Below are 6,860 nucleotides of genomic sequence, written 5' to 3'. Positions count from 1 at the left end.
GGAAATGGCTGCCATGTGGCGAATGGTTGCCACTTAATCATCTGGTGGCTTGACACCGCACTGATTGACGACGTGAGTCGTGCTTGGGCGGTTGGTGAGGCGGTTCTGCCCCCGCGAGCCCCGGCAGGCTCTGTCGGGGAGACTTGGTTGCTTTGCTTCTGGTGGTGGCCTCGCCCCTTGCCGGGCTTGCCTGCCCGGCAAGGGAGGCCTTTCTCTTGTCGATATCCTCCTTCTTGGGTTCAATGTTGGTCCTTCTGAGCTGCATGTTGGATCTTCAAATCTATTGGTTCTCCAATCTCTGTCCTGCCCTTGGCTTGTCCATGCACGAGTCAGGGGAAAATATCAGCCCCCATATATTTTCCCCGACCATAAGCCCCCGGCCTGAGCCATACGTGTCGCATGGCACATTGGGTTAGGCCCCAAACAGTGCGCAGACACGTGGCGGGAGAGGGCTGTGACGGTTTGCCATGGTGACTAGTTAATCCAACGTTCACCTTGTGCAATTACTGCGCGTCGTGGGGTGGTTGCAGTTATGGTAGAACGGTAACTTTCTAAAGCGTCATGCCTGTGTCCCACTTTCCTCCCCTCTTAAGAGCAGAGAAAACCGGAACGACACGATTCATCCGACTCTCGCCCCGCTCCTCCACCTTCTTCCTCCGCAAGCCAATCGGCAGCTCCCCGTCTTGCTTCTCCTTCCGCTGCCATCCTCCCCAACGAATCCTTCTCGCGTTGCCGCAGCGATGGGGAAGAGGCCCGCGGATAAGAAGAAGTCGACGACCGCAGCGAAGGAGCCCGCCTCCGAGGGGAGCAAAAGATCGACAAAGCGGAACAAGAAGCAGAGCACGGACGTCGTCTTTGTTCCGTCCACCTTGAGCGACCCCGGCGAAGTAAGTATTGTGGGGGCGGCCCGTTGAGAAAGGGCACGGGGCGCCTGTGGTCTTCGAAGCGGGCGAGTGAATTCCCCTCCCAAATTCTTATCAGTTCTTCACCGCTTATTTCAATTGTGGTCTTTGCCGTCCTTTTTCTGAGTTCTTTGAGGCAATCATGAACATCTACGGATTTCACCTCCTTGACTTCATGCCGAATGCAATGGTGACCATGGCCATCTTCGCGCATTTGTGCGAGAATTTCGTTGGGGTGAAGCCCAATGTGGATTTATTCTGGCATTATTTTGTCCCATAGGTGGAGAGCAAAGTAAACCATTCTGGGATCATCAGTTGGATTCCTCGGTCGAAGAAGGATTACCTCCCCGAGTACCAACGCGAGAGATGGGATGAATGGAGAGGGGATTGGTGCTGGATTCAGGACAAACAAGCCCCCGAGTTTTGTGAAGCGCGACAAGAGTGCATCGAGCACGGCAATGATTGGAGATCCAAGGCCTTTCTGAGGACAGGTTGCGCCCGACAATTAATAGGATCATCCGCCTGGCGGCTGCCGGGCTAACCATAAAGCATGTGGGGGCAAATTTCCTCATCTGCCGCATCTCACCGCTGCAGGAAAGGGATAGGCCTGCATGGCTGTATGGCGACGCGGCGGACATGATGAGACTGTTGCCGGGGCTGGCCAATATGGCCATGCTTGGTTGTGCGGCCAGCTATTTGGTCGCTTTGAGATGTTCAAGCTCCCAGCAACCATCATCCCTCTGAACATCAACTCTGCCCGTGATAAGATACTGAAGTGGATGCCAGAGTGCAATGCTGAGGGAGTATCGGGCACTTGGCAGCTCCCTTCCCTGATGAAGAGCTCCAGTGGTCGAGCACCTTGGTGGAGAAGGCCACCAGAGATGAAGGGAAGATGTATAAATGCACCTCCACTGTGGAGGTAGCGTACATTTTGAAGAGGGTCGCGGAGGACAAGGATGCCTGCTGCACAAAGATGGAGAAGGCCACGAAGACTGGAAGAGGCAAAGGGAAGGCTAGGAACGGGAGCTCTTCCCAGGGCGGCAGTGAGACACAAGCCATGGAGGATACTGTCGGGGGAGAGCTTGCCGGGGATAACTTTGCCGGGCTAGATGCCCTAGCCACGGTAGCAACGGAGCTCTAGGAAGGAAAGGGGGATGAGCGGGAGAAAGGCACCATAGCGGGCCCTGAAGAGGAATGGCTTGCGGCAGGGCCGCAAGCCCCCACACCGGACCCAGACCAGCGTACCCGTAGGCGCACCACTGGCCGAGGAGCGGCGTCTTCCAACCCGGCTCCTCCCACCAAGAAGGTGAAGAATACATCCACCAAGTCTTCCAAGGCTGAGGTGGCTGTCGGATCACGGGTTCCGGCAAAACCCTTAAGGTTCGAACTCTGGGGTGCGTGCGAAGATCTCCCCCCTACCGATCCACGTCCTAGCTCGGCTAAGATCTTACAGACTAACTCGACGAACTCGCAACACAACGGACACACGATTTATACTATCAGTGCACGGGAGTTATGTGTTATACCTATCTCCAAGTCTAGTGATGGTAGAGATGTAAGTGCATCTAGTGCCACCCCTAGTTGGTTTTGGAGTATTGACGACAAACCTAGTTGAGGGACTAATGTGTTTGTGAGAATTGTAGGAAAACACAGGTAGAAGTCCCTCATTGATTCGGTTTTACTACCAGAGATGACCCCTAAAAATGTATGAAGACATTGAAGACAAAGGTGGTATATGAAGATATTCACATTGAAGACTATGACAAAAGAAGACACGTTATGAAGCCTATGGAGCTCGAAGACTTAGATCTTTCGTAGTTCTTTTTCTTTTGTGTTGAGTCATAGGAACCACCGTACTGTTAAGTGGGGTCCAGGAGAACCAGTCAGAATGACTGAAGTGATGCCTAAATCCAAAAACCTATGTCTTCGAGTGAAGACAATGAGAGCGAATCTTGTCCAGAGCCGGACAAGTCAGCTTTGCTTGTAGCCCAAGTAAAGTTGCCATGAGAGTTCGAAATCTGACCGTTGAGACACGTGTCAGTTCCTTAGTGACCCAGGGTCATTTCGGACAAATCAGGTCGGGTTGCCAAGTGGCTATAAATAGCCCACCCCCACAACCATAAACGGTTGGCTGCTCAGATTTCAGTGCACGGCTTTTGTCGTTTGAGAGCAACCCACCTCGAAGCCTTTGAGAGAAAATTCCTAGCGAGGAGAAAAGCCCTTAACCACCCAGAGCTAGTAAATTGGCATCACTTTAAGTCTTCCTTGTACGTGATCTGAAGACTTATTACACTGAGGACTGTGCATCCCCAGACGGTTAGGCGTCATTCAGAGCATCCAAGAGACATTGTGGATGCCAGTGACGAAGTTCTGTAAGGTTTGGAGTCTACCTGAAGACTTACCAGAGTGATTGGGCGAGGTCTGTGTGACCTTAGCTCAAGGAGAAAACGGTGAGGACTGGGTGTCCTGAGCTGCGTGTTCAGGACTGGGTGTCCGGGACTGTGTGTCCTTTGGTTTAAATACCTAGCCGCTCCAACCAGACATACAGTTGTCACAGCAACTGGAACTGGTCCAACAAATCATTGTCTTCAATGTGCCATTGGTTTCATTTTCCCTCCCCTTTTAACTTACTGTCATTCAGCGTGAAGACATTGCTTGTTTGCTCTATCTTTTGTCTTCATAACGTAACCATATGATTTGATTGGCTTCACAACTTCTTCCTACCTGATCCTTATTACACTGAAGCTGTTTGTCACTATGCTTTCACTATATTGAATACTTGACCATGGCTTGCCTAGTGTAATCTAACTTCCGCTGCATAGTAATAGGCATAATCTTCACTGTTTGTCTTCATAACTCTCACGTTTTGAAGACTTTCATAAAAATCGCCTATTCACCCCCCCTCTAGTCGATATAACGCACTTTCAATTGGTATCAGAGCAAGGTGCTCCCTTGTTCTGTGTGATTCGGTTTAACCACCTGGAGTTTTAGCTATGTCGACTGCAGGGATAATCAAAGTCTCCGCTGCGTGCCCCGTCTTCGATGGAACTGAATATCCCTACTGGAAGAATAAGATGCGCATGCATCTTGAAGCCATTGACGTCGACCTATGGTATGTCGTCGAGAACGGCGTTCCCAAGGCTGGAGAAGGTGTCACTGCTGCTGATGTCAAGAAGTTCACTCAACTGGACTCTACTGCCAAAAATATCATCTGTGGTCATCTGACAAAAGGACAGTATGGCCGTGTGAGTGCCTTGAAGACATCCAAGCTGGTCTGGGACTGGCTCTCCAAGGTCAATGAAGGCGTCTCAACCCAGAGAGATCAAAGAATCAGTGTTCTTCGCAACCTCTTCAACCGCTTCAAGCGAAATGACAATGAGAATGTCCAGCACACATTTGACCGGCTCACTGACATCACAAATGAGCTTCAAGCCCTCGGCGCCACTGAGATCACCAAACATGAAATCGTCAAGACGCTGCTGAGATCACTTGATAGTTCGTTTGACATCCTAGCCCTGATGATTCAAGAACGTCCTGATTTCAAGACACTCGATCCGTCTGACATACTTGAGAGGCTCAACACACATGAGTTTCAGCTTTCTGAGAAAAGAGATATCTACGGTCCAAACTATGGGCGAACTCGTGCCTTGAAGGCAAAAGCTGTTTCCTCATCTGAAGAAGAATCTGACAGCAGTTCTGATGATCCTGAAGACATTGGAAGGAACTTGCAATGCTAGTGAAGAAGTTCCAAAAATTCACCAAGAAGAAAGGCTTCAGAAAATCTTCACGATCAAGCTCAAGGAATGATGAAGCTTCTGCTCATGACTACAAGAAGAAAACATGTCACAAGTGCAAGAAAACTGGACACTTCATCTCTGAGTGTCCACAGTGGGACAATGAGAACAGAAGGAAGAAGAAGAGCAAGGAATATGATTCTGACGACAAGAAGAAGAAGAAATACTCAAAGTCTTCTTCCAAGTCTTCCTCAAAGTCTTCATCACACAAGAAGAGCTCATCTGCAAGGCACGTGCGTTTGTTGGCAAGGAAATGGATTCAGAGGAGGAGTCCGCTTCTGAGGAGGCAGAGGTGGAGTCTGAGGAGGAGTCTGATTCTGGCATTGCGAGTCTAGCTACAGCATACGTCGCCAAGTCCATCTTCAACACTGAAGACAATGACTTCATCACCGACACCGATGCAAATGACAAGAACGACTCCACTCCTACCTACTGCTTCATGGCACGCGGTGCCAAGGTAAACACACGCACTACTCGCTATCAAACATCTAGTGACGATGACTCTGACTGTGATTCAAAACCCAGCTACAAAACACTTGCTAAAATTGCAACTGAACAACAGAAAGCTATGGAACATATTCAAAAACTGTTAGACAGAAGCGATGATCTGTTGGGTGCTGAAATGACTCGATCTGAATCCTTAATTGAAGACATAAAAAATCTTCACGTTAAGTATCAGGAACTTGAAGATCGTCTTGATACTCTCTCAACAACTCATGAAAAGCTTTCCTATGATTATCTTCAAAGGAAGCAAGAACTTGAGAAATTGAGAGCGGCTCATGAAGATCTTCAAAAGGAAAACGAGTCACTTCGCGCCGAACAGATCAGTTCCGCTCAGGAAGGATTTGAACCACCATGTCTTAAATGCATTGAGCGTGATAATGCTACTTCTGTTGCTGAATGTTCCACTGCTACTGCTGTTGCAATATCTTCAACTGTTGATGTGGTAACTAACCCCTCTGCTGAGGATACCACTGCTATTGCTGATGAGAATGCTAGGTTGAAGACATTGCTTGAAACAGGGATGTACAAAAGTCTTAAAGGACATCAGACATTATGTGATGTCCTCAAGAAGCAGATTCTGAACCGAAACCCTAGGAAAGAGGGTGTTGGGTTCGTGAGGAAAATAAATGCAGATGGCTCTTACTGGAAACCTGAGCAGTACCCCAAAACCACATGGGTTGCTGCAAAGGAACTTTCAGCAGATCCATCCAATTTATCTGGCTTCACTTGTGCTAACCCCATTATCATTGATGAATCCTTTGATGCAAACTATAAACTGTTTAAGAATCAGAATGGTGAAGTGTTTGCCAGGTACATTGGTACTAACTGCAGGAATGGACCGCCTATGAAGAAGATCTGGGTTCCGAAAAAGTGTCTGGAAAATCTTCCTGTGAATGTCTTCATGACACCTCACTTGAAGAAGACAAACCTCAGACCAAAGGCTTCATATGGTCCAAAGGCTTCATACAAACAGAGGACTCACCTGAGTCACACTAACGCAAATGTTTTGCAGGGAAACCATACTCAGGCATATGAATATGAGAGCGGTTCTTCGAATCGTCATGTTCATATGACCAAAAATTATTCTGCTTATTCCTATGAGTATTATTGTCCACCTGCCAGACTGTTTGCTAAGGCTTCAAAGCCAAAATTCTCAGATGCTGCACTTAGACTTATTGCTTCTAAGCCACCCTTGAAGATGTGGGTGGTTAAGAAAGCTTAACTCTCTTTTGCAGGGAAAGGTCTCCAGCAGAAAAACAAAATCTTCTGACGCTATTGCTGGGGACCTTAAAAATCTTGTGGGGCGCAAGATAAAATGCCCAAATGGCATCATTATGTACTTCGTTCCTGAATCGCATGCTACTCTCCCTATTAGTCCTAATCTGGATCTAAGTTTTCATAACCCACTGGTTCGTCAAATGTTTATGCTTCACAACACTCTTCGTGAAGCCTATCCCCCTAACTGCACTGTAGGGTACGACACCAGCGACTTCAAAGTCTTCAGAATGGATTATTGACAGTGGGTGTACAAATCACATGACTGGCAGAAGAAGCCTTCTTATGGACTCAACTTTACGTCCATCCGACAAGAGCCACATTACATTCGCTGACACTGGTAAAAGTAAGGTATTGGGTCTAGGTAGAGTTGCAATCTCAAAGG

This window comes from Triticum urartu, chromosome 1, assembly GCF_003073215.2.
Source record: "Triticum urartu cultivar G1812 chromosome 1, Tu2.1, whole genome shotgun sequence".
Classification (NCBI taxonomy): Eukaryota; Viridiplantae; Streptophyta; class Magnoliopsida; order Poales; family Poaceae; genus Triticum; species Triticum urartu.
Note: the sequence above shows the minus strand (reverse complement) of the source record.